This window comes from Pristiophorus japonicus, chromosome 9 (genome assembly GCF_044704955.1).
Source record: "Pristiophorus japonicus isolate sPriJap1 chromosome 9, sPriJap1.hap1, whole genome shotgun sequence".
Taxonomy (NCBI): domain Eukaryota; kingdom Metazoa; phylum Chordata; class Chondrichthyes; family Pristiophoridae; genus Pristiophorus; species Pristiophorus japonicus.
In genome coordinates this window covers 228,128,088-228,145,851 of record NC_091985.1, presented here as the reverse complement: position 1 = coordinate 228,145,851, position 17,764 = coordinate 228,128,088, and the positions used below count along the sequence as shown (strand labels likewise).

Genomic DNA, 17,764 nt, shown 5'->3' with positions numbered 1-17,764 from the left:
TGTGCACTTGAAGTGCCGTAACCTGTGGGATTAGGCTGGATAACCTTTTGTTGGCCGGCACGGACACGATGGGCCAAAGTGGCCTCCTTCCGTGCTGGAAGCTTCGATGATAAATTTCTATAATTCTGAAATTAAAAGGATATACCATCCATCGTGCATATGCGGACTTAAAACATATTGACATTGGCGAAAATATCTATCTATACAGAACAAAATGTAAATCAACGATATCTCCCTCCGGCACGCCCCCCCCCCCCAACTCCCTGTGAGGCGGTGGGTGGCACTTCGAAGAGCCTTTGCTTTGTGCTTGGGGGAGAGGGTCGCGTTGAATCCATAGAAACCAGACTAGAATTAAACTAGGTCCTTTTAATAACCGCCAACTCTCTTCATACAGCTTTCATTGATAAACTAAAGAATATTTAAGGAACCGGTTGCGGTATTTATACAAGTTTTGAGTCTCTGACAACTGTAGTTTAATTATTCGCTGCTAACTAGAAGAGTTTGTGTGAGCAGAGAACCGTAATGCAGATACCAGGAACTGAAAACTCCCGCATACAGGTCTGAAACAGACCAATTTGTCGGTAACTGAACTGAAGGTCTCCAATAATACAGTCAGCAGCCCTTTCACAGATACTGTAAGTGGCTCTGAAAAGAGCCTTTGGGTTATTAGATTAAATCTTGTCCGCTTTACTTGCTCTTGGACGAAGTGGTCGTTTTCTTGGGCAGTAGCACAGCCTGGATATTAGGCAGCACCCCGCCCTGAGCGATGGTCACCTTTCCCAGCAGCTTGTTGAGCTCCTCGTCGTTGCGGATGGCCAGCTGCAGGTGTCTGGGGATGATGCGGGTCTTCTTGTTGTCACGGGCCGCGTTGCCGGCCAGCTCCAGGATTTCAGCGGTCAGATACTCGAGCACAGCAGCCATGTAGACCGGGGCTCCGGCACCCACACGCTGGGCGTAGTTCCCCTTTCGCAGGAGCCTGTGAACACGGCCCACAGGAAACTGCAATCCGGCCCGGGAGGAGCGAGACTTGGCCTTGGCCCGAGCTTTACCGCTGGTTTTTCCTCTTCCAGATATTTCCACAATCCGCAGGTTCAGACAAGGAATGAGAAACTCCTCCCATATCTGCCCTTCTTATACCTTCTGGAGGGATGCAGGGAGCGAACTTGTGATTGGTCAATCAGTCGTGGATTTCATTGGCCGTTTCCGATGACCAATCACAGCCTGTTTAGTCCACCAATGAAAGCAGGGCTGAAATTATTGGTTCCCAACAGTCAGAACCGAACGATTTTTAAAATTCAGAAATCCCGCCAATAATTGTTAAAATTGCGGATTATGTTAGTAACTTCACCATTAGCCATATATTTCTAAACAATTTGTTTCCTTTTATCTTATTCCATGTTTCCCTTGCAAATTCCAGCCTGTTACAATCAGGATTAAATTCGGCTTCAGTTCCAAACTGTCTGTAACGGGCGGGACTCAGTCCCCACTGATTCTGTAACGGGACACATTCCAGCTCCATCTTTGTAAAAGTGAACTTGTTTTCACAGGAACTGCTCTGGGAGTGAGACCAGAACTGAGATTCCTTCTGTAAAAAGAGAAGAGGGACAGTGTGTTCAAACTGCCCCTGTTCTAGTCTCTAAGAACTCCCATTCTGAGTTGTTACACTGCGGGGAGTCTCGGGTTAATAAACGGACTGAGCGCAACGGAATAAAACAAAACGTGAAAAGGGCTTGAGTGAGAATGTGACTGAAATCGGAGTTTCCCCGCCCCCCAAAATAAATTCGTCGGCAGGCGTTGTGAATGAACGGGTCTGAGAGCAAAGGGAAAGCGACCAGGGCCCGTGTTTGTAGTTTACTCACTGCAGGAAATTCCAGCGACGCCAAGGTCGAACCCGTCAGTGAAGCTGCTTATGAGAATTCAAAGCTAAATCTACAGCTGGAATTACAAAGGTTCTCACACACAGGAAATAATTACAGTAAATTCAATCTGAAGGGTGATGTGTTTGTGCAGCTCTTTCAATGATGTTGTGGGTGGCTCTTAAAAGAGCCGTTGTGTTTGGGGTTTGTTGTCAGGACAGCGTGGAGTTTTACTTGGAGCTGGTGTATTTGGTCACCGCCTTTGTCCCTTCCGACACGGCGTGTTTGGCCAGCTCCCCGGGCAGCAGCAGGCGCACGGCGGTCTGGATCTCCCGGGAGCTGATGGTGCGGCGCTTGTTGTAATGGGCCAGGCGGGAAGCCTCACCCGCGATGCGCTCAAAAATATCGTTCACGAAGGAGTTCATGATGCCCATGGCCTTGGAGGAGATGCCGGTGTCGGGGTGAACCTGCTTCATCACTTTGTAGATGTAGATGGAGTAACTCTCCTTCCTCGACTTTCTGCGCTTCTTGCCGCCCTTCGGTGGTGTTTTCTTGATGACTTTCTTGGCACCCTTTTTCGAAGCTGGTTTCTTTTCCTCGGGCATCGTCTTGTTCAATCAGGCACAGATATGAAGGAAATTCTGCTCCAGGCTAGCATTATATAGGCAACCCCACACTCCGCCCACAGCCCTATGCTAATGAGGGATGGGCGAAGGCAATGACTGTGATTGGTTCATTGGCGCGTTGTCAATTCCCATTGTTCTGCATCTCTCTGATTGGTCTCTTTAAACATCCAATCAGATTTATTGCTCGCCACAATCTCAAATTCTTGAATTAGGTCATCAATTACATTCCCTCCCGATTTATACATCGTTCTTTATGTTTCTGTTCTGCTCTCAGGCAAAAAATGGTTAATGACGGCCGGACTTATGAGGAAGGTTCATTCACGTTTTTTCCTATATATATATATCTGAACAGCAAACTCGCTGCTGTGTTTGTCGTTCTAGATTTCTACATGTTCGAGACATTGACCGCTTTGTAACCAAGATTGTCTGAGGGTCACTTCTGATCAGGACTTGAGAGTCCTTCTGTGAGGGCAAGGGACCCTCACTGTCCTTCCGCCCTGATGCTGCCTTCCTCCCATCGTTTAATTCAACACCTTTCTTATCTGTCACTGCTGTAACATGGATGTAACAGCATGGATTTATGAAGGGGAAGTCATGTTTGACAAATTTGCTGGAATTCTTTGAGGATGTAACGAACAGGGTGGATAAAGGAGAAGCAGTGGATGTGGTAAATTTGGTCTTCCAGAAGGCATTTGACAGGTGCCACATAAAAGTTCTGCACAAGATAAAAGTTCACGGGGTTGGGGGTAAAATATTAGCATGAATAGAGGATTGGCTAATGAACAGAAACCAGAGAGTCAGGATAAATGGATCATTCTCGGGTTGGCAATCAGTAACCAATGGGATGCCACAGGGATCAGTGCTGGGACCCCAACTATTTATGATCTATATTAACAACTTGGATGAAGGGACCGAGTGTAATGCAGCCAAGTTTGCTGACGATACAAAGATGGGAGGAAAAGCAATGTGTGAGGAGGACACAAAAATTCTGCAAAAGGACATAGACAGGCTAAGTGAGTGAGCAAGAATTTGGCAGATGGAGTATAATATTGGAAAGTGTGAGGTCATGCACTTTGGCAGAAAAAAATCAAAGAGCAAGTTATTATTTCAATGGAGAAAGATTGCAAAGTGCTGCAACACAGGGGACCTGGGGGTAATTGTGCATGAAACACAAAAGGTTAGTTTGCAGGTACAACAAATTACCAGGGAGGCCAATGGAATCTTGGCCTTTATTGCAAAGGGGATGGAGTATGCGACTGTTGTACAGGGTATTGGTGAGGCCACACCTGGAAGTTTTGGTTTCCATATTTAAGAAAGGATATACTTGCTTTGAAGGCAGTTCAGAGAAGGTTCACAAGGTTGATTCCGGAATGAGGGGGTTGACTTATGAGGAAAGGTTGAGTAGGTTGGGCCTCTACTTATTGGAATTCAGAAGAATGAGATGTGATCTTATCGAAACATATAAGATTATGAGGGGGCTTGACAAGGTGAATGCAGAGAGGATGTTTCCACTGCTAGGGGAGATTAGAACTAGAGGGCTTAATCTTAGAATAAGAGGCCGCCCATTTAATACTGAGTTGAGGAGAAATTTCTTCTCTGAGGGTTGTGGATCTGTGGAATTTGCTGCCTCAGAGAGCTGTGGAAGCTGGAACATTGAACAAATTTAAGACAGAAACAGATAGTTTCTTAAACGATAAGGGAATAAGAGGTTATGGGACAGGGAAGTAGACCTGAGTCCATGATCGTATTAAATGGCGGAGCAGGCTCGAGGGGCCGTATATCCTACATTTGCTCCTATTTCTTATGTTCTAATTACATTAGTTATTTCAGTATTACCTTCACCTGGAATGTGTTGTAAATGTCTATGATTCGAAGACTAAAAGGCCATTCCGTCCATCGTGTAGATGCTAATTTAAAATACCTAACACCACAATATAGATCTTGGCAAAAAACATATCTATACAGAACAAAATGTAAATCAACTATCTCGCCCCCTTTCCCAGATCGCTGCTCTCTCTGTGAGGCGGTGGGTGGCTCTGAGAAGAGCCTTTGTGTTGTGCTTGGGGGAAAGGTCGCGTTGTTCAGCCGCTGAATCCATAGAGTGCGGCCCTGCCGTTTCAGAGCGTACACCACATCCATGGCTGTGACCGTCTTGCGCTTGGCGTGCTCAGTGTAGGTGACCGCATCCCTGATCACATTCTCCAGGAAAACCTTCAGCACCCCGCGGGTCTCCTCGTAGATCTGGCCCGAGATCCGCTTGACACCGCCACGGCGAGCCAGGCGGCGGATGGCTGGTTTGGTGATGCCCTGGATTTAATCACGGAGCACTTTACGATGCCGTTTGGCTCCGCCTTTACCCAGTACTTTGCCTCCTTTGCCTCTTCCAGTCATGATCATTCTTTACTAAAATCGCCGCTGAATGTTAGTCTCTCGCCTTACCCATTGTCTGTTGAGCCCACCAATGAAACGAGGGCAGGAATTCCTGTCAACAATCACACCCCGAATTATTTTTAATTTCAAAAACCCCGCCAATAATTTTTTCAAGTGCGGATTATGTTAATAAATTCACCATTAGCCAAAGATTTACAAGCAGGTTTGACTTCCGTTTATTTTATTCCATATTTCCCTTACAAATTCCAGGCTGTTACAATCAGGATTAAATGCGCGTTCACTTTCAAACTGTCTGTAACGGACGGCAATCAATCCCCACTGACTCTGTAACGGGACACATTCCAGCCCAAACTGTGTAAAAGTTGGGAATCACAAATCATGGATCGATCCTCCGCACAGGCGGGAGTGAGACCAGAACTGGGAGTCCTTCTGTGAAAAGAGGAGAGGGACAGAGTGCTCAAATTGCCCCCGTTCTGGTCTCTGTAAGAACTCCCATTCTGGGTTGTTACACTGCGGGAAGTCTCGGGTTAATAAACCGATTGACCCGTAACAGGAATTGAAGAATAAACTTGAAAAGGGCTTGCGAGAGAATCAGGTGACTGAAATCTGAGTCTCATCCCCTGAACAAGCTCTTAATTCCTCGGCAGGCGCTGTAAATGGGAAAGAGCGACGAGGAACCGTGTTTGTAGCTTGAATGGCGGGAAATTCAACAGCGGTCCTAACTTCGAACTAGACAGTGAAGCTGCTTATGAGAATTCAAAACTAAATCCACAGCTGGAACTGCAAAGGTTCTCAAACACACTTGTTAAGGAAATAATTACAGTAAATTGAGTCTAAAGGGTCTTTCAGAGAGGTTGTGGGTGGCTCTTAAAAGAGCCGCTGTGTTTCTGGTTCTGTCAGGACAGCGTGGAGTTTTACTTGGAGCTGGTGTACTTGGTCACCGCCTTTGTCTCTTCCAATACGGCGTGCTTGGCCAACTCCCCGGGTAGCAGCAGACGCACGGCGGTCTGGATCTCACCGGAGCTAATGGTGTCAGATTCTGGTATGTGAGTGTGTATTTTATTCTGTACCTGTCAGTCCCTATTATTTGAGTGTAGTGTTTAGTCTGTACCCGTTGGTCTCTGGTATGTGAGTGTGGGGTTAATCTGCACCGCCAGCTGCTATGTGAGTGTGGATTTTATTCTGTACCTCTCGGTTCTGGTATATGAGTGTGAGTTTAATATCTACCTGTCAGTTTTTGGTATGTAAGTGTGATCTTTAATCTGTACCTATCAATTTCTGGTATATAAATGTGGGCTTTATTCTGGACCTGTCAGTTTTCGTTATATGACTGTGGGGTTAATCTGTACCTGCCAGTTTCTGGTATGTGAGTGTAAGTTTTATTCTGTACCTGCCAGTTTCTGGTTTGTGAGTGTAAGTTTTATCCTGTACCTGTCAGTTTCTGGAATATGAGTTTAGGTTTTAATATGTACCTGTACAGGCCCTGAGCCCAATTTGAAATAAGGATTAAGTAAAGATGAGCATTTGACCAGGGGAGCCTGACGCGTCGTACTAACTACTTTGGATCAAACACATACACTCTCTGTACCGTGGAAGGCTGCAGCAAAGGTCGACCGTGTATCAAACCACACATAATTCCAGCTGATTATTAAAGGACTAAAATACCGCTCTTTCAAGACTTTTTTCTTTTTAAAGGTGAGTGCTGGGCAGGATCGGATAATTTAAGTGCAAGGTCGGAGGAGAACTCGAATTGTGTTGCGTGGAGTTCATGTCTTGGTGTGGAACTCTGCAGGAAGATTATGTTGCAGAGTGGAGCAGTTTTACTTTCAGCTCTGCCCTGCTAATGCTGCCTCTGATGCACTAATTGCGACCAGACTGGTGCTGCCAGATGCTTTCAATGCAACTATTTTTACTCCTGTCTCTCTACACCCACCCCCCTCCCCCCACGTCCTGCAAGGGCTGGTTTGCAAATTGTTGCGTTTTAAGCTTTCTGTTGTCTTCTACAATACAGAGGATCAGTTTAAACGAGTCTTGTGTGTGTGGGGTTAAATGTCTGAGACTGTTAATTCTGTTTCTAACTGAGCTCAGTTTAAAAGCAGCACTTGAAAGCAAGCCACAGGAGTTGGGTGCATTTCGGCTGTTTTTGAAGTTTTATGTGGGAGGCGATAGTGCTGGCTACAAAAAAAATACATATATTTTTAGACTTTTCAATGTGTAATAAGGTGAATTGAAAGATTCCTTTAGCAGTTTTACCAGATGAAGTCTGGACAGTGGCCAAAGTGGAATAAAACCAATCTTGTTCACTTAAGGGTTTTATGTAGCAGGTTTTGTTTTTACGGTGTCACGTCGAGCTGTGTGTAATAAGACTCCTTTTTATAAAGTTTTTAAAAAACTCCACGGCGCTTCGCAATCCACCCACTGCCCACATCCCGTGGAGTCGTTTTTAACGGGACACAGGAAACTAGAATGAAAGGTAAAACGCAGAATCTTTAGTTAATCATTGTCGCTCTTGGGAACAGACTGATTTCTGGCCGCGCGTTCTGCTCTGAAACCAGTTAATGTACAGCTGGGAAAGCGCAGCCGGTAAACAGAATGGGTGACCTGGGCCGCCAGTGTCACCAGTGGAATTAATTCTGGTCTGGGCTCCTCCGAACTTCTTGTCTTCAAACATTTGCTCCTCTGAATTTTCCTGAGCTGCAAAAATCCGCCCCCTCCCCCCCCCCCCCCCCACGTCCTCTACACCCTTTCCTCCTCCTCCGGTGTGTCAAAATTCAGCTCCCCACTCGCTCTTTCCTATGACCTTAAAACTGTGTCTCTCCTCACCTCCCTCCAGTCCTCCCTACTCGGTCGGTCTCTGGGCTTTTAAACTTTGGAATGACCACTTCTGATTCATCGCTTCTCCTCTCCCTCATTTCTGTCCTTTCGGATGGGACGGATAGAGTGGTCATTATCACATTGCTGTTTGTGGGAGCTTGCTTTGCGCAAATTCGCTGCCGCCTTTCCTACCTTACAAAGGTCACTGCACTTCAAAAGTACTTCATTGGCTGTGAAGCGCTTTGGGATGTCCTGAGGTCATGAAAGGCGCTATAGAAATGCAAGTCTCTCTTCTTTTGAGGTGACTGGCACTGTGAGCTTTACCTCTTGATCTTTGGATTTTTCAATTCATTTTGATCGAATTTTTATTCGTGGCAAGACGAAGAAGTTAATCATTAATCGGGGCAGCGCTGCATCCTGCTGCTTGTGTGTTGGAAATGAAGAATCTTTAGCACAGAAACAGCCCACTCACCCGCCTGATCAATGCTGGTGTTTATAATCCACACCTGCCCTCTCTCACTCTAATTGCCTCTTCCCACCCTGCCCTAGTTTCCCTCTCCCGCATGAATGCATCAAGCCTCCCCTTCAATGCATCAATGCTCTCTGCTTCATCACTTCCCGTGGCAGCAAGTCCCACATTCTCACCACTCTCTGTAAAGAACTTCCTCCCAAATCTGTTACTGGCTATCTTATATTTATGCTCCCTTGTTCTGGACTTGTCCACAAGTGAAAAACGTTTCTCCACACCCACCACACCCACTCCTTCATAATGTTAAAGACCTCTGTCAGATCTCCTCTTAGGCTCAGAAGAGGCGAGGGCCCAGGGGCAGCACGGGCCAGCCCACACTGCGATATGTGTGCGCACTAGGTCCGTGCAGCAGAGCTGGTCTCCAGTCGTCTTGGTTAATCCTTGCCACTGGACCAAGACCTAGCTCTGCCAAGCCCGTGTGGTGGCTGGTGTGCAACGGCCACCACACGTTAAAAAAATCCACGCACAGGCATCTTCCACCCTTCAACATGTAGTTCGGGACCTGGAATATTAGGTCCTTCATTGAAACACCTGTGAATTCATCCCTTTTTGGCTGGAAGTAAGTCATCCTCGTTTCGAGGGACTGCCTATGATGGATGCGAGTGTGGGCTGTAATCTGTACATATCAGATTCTAATATGCGAGTGGGTATTATATTCTGTACCTGTCAATCTCTGGTATGTGATTGTGGGTTTAATCTGTACCTGTCAGTTTCTGGTATTGAGTGTGGTGTTTATTCTGTACCCGTTAGTCTCTGGTATGAGAGTGTCGGGTAATCTGCACCTGTCAGCTGCTATGTGAGTGTGGATTTTAATCTGTACCTCTCGGTTCTGGTATATGAGTATGGGTTTAATATCTACCTGTCAGTTTTTGGTATGTGAATGTGAGGTTTAATCTATATGTGTCAGTTTCTGGTATGTGGGTGTGGTCTTTAATCTGTACTTATCAATTTCTGGTATATGACTGTGGGCTTTATTCTGTACCTGTCAGTTTCTGTTATATGACTGTATATTTTATTATGTAACTGTCAATCTCTGTTATATGACGGTGGGGTTCATCTTTACCTGTCAGTTTCTGGTATGTGACCGTAGGTTTTATCCTGTACCTGTCAGTGTGTGGTATGAGTGTGGGGTGTAATCTGTACATATCAGATTCTAATATGCGAGTGGGTATTATATTCTGTGCCTATCAATCTCTGGTATGAGAGTTTGAGTTTTAATCTGTACCTGTCAGTTTCTGGTATGTGAGTGTGTGCTTTAAATCGAACCTGTCAGTTTCTGGAATATGTAATGTGTATTTTATTCGGTACCTGTCAGTTTCTGGTATATGAGTGTGGAGTTTAATCTGCACCTATCAATTTTTAGTTTATGATTGTGGGCTTTAATCTGTACCTGTCAGTTTCTGGTATGAGAGTATGGGTATATCCTGTACCTGTTAGTTTCTGGTTTGTGAAAGTGGGTTTTAATCTGTACCTATTAGTTTCTGGTATATGAATGTGGGTGATATTTTGTACCTGTCAGTTTCTGGTATGTGAGAGTGGTTTTTAAGATGTACCTTTCAGTCTCTGATATGAGAGTAGGGATTAATCTGTACCTGTCAGTTTCTGGTATATGTGTGGCGTTTAATCTGTAACCATCAGTTTCTGGTAAAAAGTGTGTGGTTTAATCTGTACCTGTCAGTTTCCGGTCTGAGTGTGGGTTTTAATCTAGACCTATCAGTTTCTGGTGTGCAAGTGTGAATTTTATTCTATATATTTCAGTATCTGGTCTATGAAAGTGATATGTTTCAATGGTGAAACAGCATAAGAACATAAGAAATAGGAGCAGGAGTAGGCCATATGGCCCCTCGAGCCTGCTCCGCCATTTAATACGATCATGGCTGATCTGATCATGGACTCAGGTCCACTTCCCCGCCTGCTCCCCATAACCCTTTATTCCATTATCAGTTAAGAAACTGTCTATCTCAGTCTTAAATTTCTTCAATGTCCCAGCTTCCACAGCTCTCTGGGGCAGCAAATTCCACAGATTTACAACCCTGTGAGAAGAAATTCCTCCTCATCTCAGTTTTTAATGGGCGGCCCTTATTCTAAAATTATGTCCCTTAGTTCTAGTCTCCCCTATCAGTATTCTCTGATCCTACTGCTCCATGTGGCTGTAAGATTCACAATGTAACTCAGCCACTTCGGATCACCGTTGGACTGACAGCTTCTGCTGCCTGTGACAATAGGATTGAGGCAAGTCCTGTGTCTCTGTGCTTTGAGTGATAATGTACTTCCTGTGTGCGAGAAGGAGCTGCCTGCACTTTTCCTTGTGTTCCGGGTGGAGGAAATATCACATTTATTCTGGCTTGTTGAAGTATTTTGCTTTGAGAATAATACCAGAACAATATTAGTTATGATATGGACAGCTGATGGGGAAAATATAAAATAAAGTTGTAATGTTTATAATAAAGTAAAGTATCTGGAGAGAGGAAACTGTGATACAAACAGTGTCCTTGTCTGACCTCACTGCAGTGCAGCGACACTCAGATTTTCCACACCAGGTGTGTAGGACGGTTCTATAGAAAGTTATCAGCATCCAGACACAACTCAAACCCAGCACTGGTCCATGAATGGGATCACCCCATTGATACAGTCGAGGTTTATATCTTCCACTCCCACAGGACTACCTGTAAAATTCTGAATCGCTTTCTGGATTATAACCACAGCTACCTGGGCTGTACAACAATTGTTCTCAGTCTATAGGAACTGAGTTAAGGGCCTGTGCAGTTAACAGAATGTCACAGAGCCCGGATCCTGATTTATCTGAGGGAGCGACAATGTATCTCTCAATCACCTTCAACACGGTTCTGGAGAACTCAACGCACCCGAAACAAAATTACCGAATTTGAAATGTCCAATTTCACACTTCTGTCCTGGTGTCTGCAATAGATGCACTTTGTGACACTCCTCACATTCTCACTGTCAGGCTGTGTTTCCACTGTTCAATGTTCAAGAACAACAGATACTGTCAGATTGGGACTGAATCAGGAACATTCACTACTGATTTGGTGAACAAAAGCAGCAATGATTTGAAAGAGTGCGGTGATTAACTTTCTCTGTTACCTTACACTGTACACACACAGCCCGGGATATCTCCGCTCCCTTCCCCCAATCACTCCATGTTCCCGAATTACTTCCTGCTCCACTCTGCCTCTTACAAGCAGCCCCCGATACCCCGACACAAAGCCCATCTGTGGACACAGTCCCAATGTGATGAGCTGCTGTAAGGAGGCTGCTGTTTGCTCCCTTACTCTGGCCCGGGATATCTCCGCTCCCTGATGAGTTCAACGGTCATCAGCCCAGCACAGAGGAAACGGCAGCCGCTGGGGGAGGGGTGCTCGCCTGTGCCTTTCCCGTCGGTTTAAATACTGGCGGGGAGAGGGTACGGGGGAGGAGCAGGCAAGTATTTCAATGCTGGAGCGTGAAGCCTGGAGGCAGATCTGGAAGCTCAGAGGCCGCTGTCTCTGCCCAACCTTTCACCCTGATTCTGGCTCCTCCTTGCCTCTCGCACGCTCTGCCTTTTTCAACTAGATCCGGGCTGGCTTCATAAACTCTCGCCATCCAGATGTGTTTATCATTCAGTTTATGTTCCTGTGAAGAATCATCATGTCTGGAAGACATAAAGGAGGCAAATGACTGGGCAAAGGTGGAGAAGTGGGGGAATCATTCATCATCTCAGTCTCTGTTACAGTATGTGAGTGTGGCTTTCATTCCTTTTCTGTCTGTCACTGGTACCGTGTGGTATGTTGGGTATCATTCTGAATCTGTCATTCTCTGATACGGTAAGTGTGTATGAAATTAATTCTGTATCTGTCAGTCACTGAGATGGGGTGCAAGTCTGAGATTCATTCTGTATCTTTCAGTGTGATAATGTGTTTGTAGACAATCAATGTGGGGAATCAACCTCGTGAACCTTCTCTGAACTGCCTCCAATGCAGAGACCAAAACTGTACGCAGTACTCCAGGTGTGGTGTTACCAATACCCGGTACAGTTGTAGCAGGTCTTCCCTACTTTTATACTCCAGCCCCCTTGCAATAAAGGCCAACATTACATTTGCCGCCTTAATTACTTGCTGTACCTGCATGCTAACTTTTTGTGTTTCATGTACAAGGACCCGTAGATCCCTCTGTACTGCAGCATTTTCTAATCTCTCCCCAATTTAAATAATCATTTGCTTTTATATTTTTCCCACCAAAGTGGATAACCTCACATTTTCCCACATTATATTCCATCTCCCAAATTTTTGCTCACTCACTCAGCCTGTCTATATCCCTTTGTAGATTCTTTGCGTCCTCCTCACAACTTGCTTTCCCACCTATCTTTGTATCATCAGCAAATTAAGCTACATTACACTTGGTCCCTTCATCCAAGTCATTAATATAGATTGTAAATAGTTGAGCTCCCAGCACTGATCCCTGTGGCACCCCATTAGGTAGTTTGCCAACCTGAAAATGACCCATTTATCCCGACTCTCTGTTTTCTGTTAGTTAGCCAATCCTCTATCCATGCTAATATATTACCCCAACCCGGTGAGCTTTTATCTTGCGCAGTAACCTTTTATGTGGCACCTTATCAAATGCCTACTCGAAATCTAAATACACGACATCTACTGGTTCCCCTTTATTCACTTTACTCGTTACATCTTCACAGAACACCAACAAATTTGTCAAACATAATTTCCCTTTCATAAAACCATGTTGACTCTGCTTGCCTGTACCATGATTTTCTAAATGTCCTGCTGCTACTTCCTCAATAATGGACACCAGCATTTTCCCAATAACTAATGTTAGGCTAACAGTTTCCTGCTTTCTGTCTCCCTCATTTCTTAAATAGGGGAATTACATTTGCTGTTTTCCAATCCTCTGGGACCTCTCCAGGATCCAGAGATTTTTGGTAATTACAACCAATGCAGCCACCATCTCTGTAGCCACTTCTTTTAATACCATAGGATGCAGGTCATTAGGTCCAGGGAACTTGTCCACCTTGTCCCTCTCCTCATAGCCCCTTGATTATCCATTATTGGGATGCTTTTAGTGTCTTCTACAGTGAAAACTGATACAAAATATTTGTTCAAATTCTCTGCCATTTCCATTTCCCATTAATTCCCCAGTCTCATCCTCTAAGGGACCAACTTAGCTACTCTCTTCCTTTTTATATACCTGTAGAATCTCTTACTGTCTCTTTTTATAGTTCTTGCTAGTTTATTCCCAATCTATCTCCTTTCCTTTTTTTTAGTTGTTCTTTGCTCTTTTCTAAAAAGTTCCCAATCTTCTGGCCTTCCACTAATCGTCGCAACATTGTATGCCTTTGTTTTCAATCTGATACCATCCTTTACTTCTTAGTTAGCCATGGCTGGTTCATTCTTCTTAAGAGTCTTTCTTTCTCACTGGAATACATCTTTGCTGCGAGTTATAAAATATCTCCTTAAATGTTTGCCACTGCTTATCTACCATCTTACTCTTCCTTTGTAATTGCCTTTAAGTTCAGAGACCCAAGTTTCTCAGCCTCAACCCGAATTTGGAATTATACCATGTTATGATCACTCTTCCCAAGAGGATCCTTTATTATGAGATCATTAATTAATCCAGTCACATTACACATTACCAGATCTAAAATAGTCTGCTTCCTCGTTGGTTCCACATTGTATTGTTCGAAGAAAACATCCAAATACACTCTTTGAACTCTTCCTCAAGGCCAATTTGATTTGTTCAATCAAAATGAAGATAAAATTCACCCATGATTATTGCAGTATTTCTTACAAGCCTCCATTTTTTATTGATTTATATGCTGCCCTGCTGTGTAGTCACCGTTAGTGGGCCTACGTACTACTCCCACCAGTGATTTCTTTCCCTTATTATTTCTTATCTCCACCCAAACTGATTCTACATCTTGATCTTCTGAGAAGAAAAGGCTGAAGTGTTTACAACCATCTTGAGCTAAAAATGCCAAGAGGATGATCCATTTCGGACTCCTCCTAAGGAAGCCAGTCTTCAACCAATTCGATTCACTCCATGTCAAGAAATGGCTGAATGCATTGGATACAGCAAAGGCTATGGGCTCCGACAACATACCTGCTGTTGTGCTCAAGACTTGTGCTCCAGAACTAGCCGCGTATCTAGCCAAGCTGTTCCAATACAGCTACAACACTGGCATTTATCAGACGATGTGGCAAACTGCCCAGGTGTGTCCTGTCCACAAAAAGCAGGACAAATCCAATCTGGCCAATTACTGCTCCATCAGTCTATTCTCAATCATCAGCAAAGTGACGGAAGGTGTCGCCAACAGTGCTATCAAGCGGCATTTACTCACCAATAACCTGCTCACCGATACCCAGTTTGGGTTCCGCCAGGAGCACTCGGGTCCAGACCTCATCACAGCCTTGGTCCAAACATGGACAAAAGAGCTGAATTCCAGAGGTGAGGTGAGAGTGACTTCCCTCAACATCAAGGCAGCATTTGACCGAGTGTGGCATCAAGGAGCCCTAGTAAAACTGAAGTCAATTGGAATCAGGGGGAAAACTCTCCACTGGCTGGAGTCATACCTAGCACAAAGGAAGATGGTTGTGGTGGTTGGAGGTCAATTATCACAGCCCCAGGACATCGCTGCAGGAGTTCCTCAGGGCAGTGTCCTAGGCCCCAACCATCTTCAGTTGCTTCATCAATGACCTTCCTTTCTTCATAAGGTCAGAAATGGGGATGTTCGCTGATGACTGCAAAGTGTTCAGTTCCATTCGCAACTCCTCAGATAATGGAGCAGTTCATGCCCGCATACAGCAAGACCTGGACAACATTCAGGCTTGGGCTGATAAGTGGCAAGTAACATTCACGACACAAAAGTGCCAGGCAATGACTATCTCCAACAAGCAAGAGTCTAACCACCGCCCCATAACATTCAATGGCATTACCATAGCCGAATCCCCTACCATCAACATCCTTGGGGTTACCATTGACCAGAAACTTAACTGGACCAGCCACATAAATACTGTGGCAACAAAAGTCAGAGGCTGGGTATTTTGTGGCGAGTGTCTCACCTCCCGATTCCCCAAAGCCTTTCCACCATGTACAAGGCACAAGTCAGGAGTGTGATGGAATATTCTGCACTTGCCTGGATGAATGCAGCTCCAACAACACCCAAGAAGCTTGACACCATCCAGGACAAAGCAGCCCACTTGATTGGCACCCCATCCACCACCTTAAACATTCACTCCTTCCATCATCGACGTACCGTGGCTGCAGTGTTTACCATGTACAAGATGCACTGCAGCAACACGCCAAGGCTTCTTTGGCAGCACCTCCCAAACCCACAACCTCTACCACCTAGAAGGACAAGGGCAGCAGGCGCATGGGAACACCATCACCTCCACGTTCCCCTCCAATTCACACACCATGCTGATTTGGAAGCATATCGCCATTCCTTCATTATCGCTGGGCCAAAATCCTGGAACTCCCTCCCTACAGTACTGTGGGAGTATCATCACCAGACGGACTGCAGCAGTTCAAGAAGGTGGCTCACCATCATCTTGTCAAGGGCAATTATGGATGGGCAATAAATGCTAGCCTTACCAGCAACGCCCACATCACATGAACGAATAAAAAAAAAACAAACAGAACCATCTAACCTCTCAAGTCGACGTAAAAGATTCCATGATGTTATTTCGAAGCGATCTCTCCGATGTCCTGGCTAACATTTATCCCTCAACCAACATCACTAAAACAGAGGCTGTGAAAAACATTTTATAAATACAAGTCTTCCTTTAACAAAAGAGAAAAGGCTCAAAAATGGAACAGTCGGTAACAGGACATCAATTAGTCTCCTCTTGGAGAAATCCAGGAATCGACTCACTGTATGTAGGAAACAAAGCTGATTTAATTGACAGTTGTTTGACAGAGGGTGCAGAAAAGATTTACGAGAATGATTCCAGGGATGAGGGACTTCAGTTACATGGATAGACTGGTGAAGCTGGGGTTGTTCTTCTTAGAACAGAGAAGGTTGAGAGGAGATTTGGTCGAGGTGCTCTAAAATCATGAGGGGTCTGGACAGCGTAGGGAGAAAATATTCCCATTGGTGGAAGGGTGGAGAACCAGAGGACACAGATTCAAGGTGATTGGCAAAAGAACCAAAGGCGACATGAGAAAAAACGTTTTTTTAAGCAGCGAGTGGTTAGGATCTGGAATGCACGGCCTGAAAGGGTGGTGGAGGCAGATTCAATCGTAGCTTTCAAAAAGGGAATTGGATAAAAGTACCTGAAATAAAACATTTGCAGGTCTACGGGGAAAGGGCGGGGAGTGGGACTAGCTGAAGTGCTCTTGCAGAGAGCCGGCACGGGCTCGACAGTCTGAAAGGCCTTCTTCTGTGCTGTAACCATTCTATGATATCCAAAAAATTAAACTCCAGTCCAGTTATAGGGATTAATTACAACAAACCCCAACTGTCTGAGTGAACATGGTTCAGTCCTGGATATGATTAACGGCAACAATATCAGCAGAGTTCAACCGCTGCAGTCACTTGTGAACTCGCTGGTGTCTCAGCAGGTTGGATGATCGAGTGAATCCCTTCCCACACACGGAGCAGGTGAACGGTCTCTCCCCAGTGTGAATGCGTTGGTGTATTAGCAGGTGGGATGATCGAGTGAAGCCCTTCCCACACACGGAGCAGGTGAACGGCTTCTCCCCAGTGTGAATTCGCTGGTGTGTCAGCAGGTTGGATAAACAAGTGAAGCTGTTACCACACTCGGAGCAGATGAATGGCCTCTCCCCAGTGTGAGTGCATTGGTGTATCCGCAGGTTGGATGACTGAGTGAAGCCGTTCCCACACAAGGGACAGGTAAACGGCCTCTCCCCATTGTAAACACGCTGGTGTTCAGTGAGGTCAGATGAACGAGTGAATCCCTTCTCATACACGGAGCAGGTGAATGGCCTCTCCCCAGTGTGTTCGCTCGTGTACCAGCAGGTTGGATGAACGAGTGAATCCCTTCCCACACACGGGGCAGGTGAATGGCCTCTCTCCGTTGTGACAGCGTCGATGAGTTTCCAGTGCAGAGGGACAATTGAATCCCTTCCCACAGTCCCCACATTTCCACCGTTTCTCCGTGGTGCGGGTGTCCTTGTGTCTATCCAGGTTGGACGATCAGTTGAAGTCTCGTCCACACACACAACACGTGTACGGTTTCTCCCGGCCGTGAACGGTGCGATGTTTTTTCAGGCTGTGCAACTGGTTAAAGCTCTTTCCACAGGCAGTGCACTGGAACACTCTCACTCGGGTGTCTGTGTCTCAGTGCTTTTCCAGTCACACGAAGTTTAAAATCTTTTCCCACAGACAGAACAGACAAACGTTTATCCTTCCACATTCAAAGGCCGATGATATACAGGTGAATTGAGTAACTCTGTCAGATCTTCAAATGATTGGTTTGAGTTTCCCGTCTGCAAATCCTCCTTTTCTAATATCCTGTAAAAGGAGTTTACAAAAGTCAGCACTGGAAGTGCAGGGTAGAAATTGAGGACAGACAATC

At 45.4% G+C, this 17,764-nt stretch overlaps 1 pseudogene; it reads right to left on the bottom strand.

The window, feature by feature from the left end:
- LOC139274186 (zinc finger protein 585A-like) overlaps positions 1-17,450 on the bottom strand; it is a 108,037-nt pseudogene extending 90,587 nt beyond the window's left edge.
- Between the last annotated feature and the right edge of the window lie 314 nt (positions 17,451-17,764).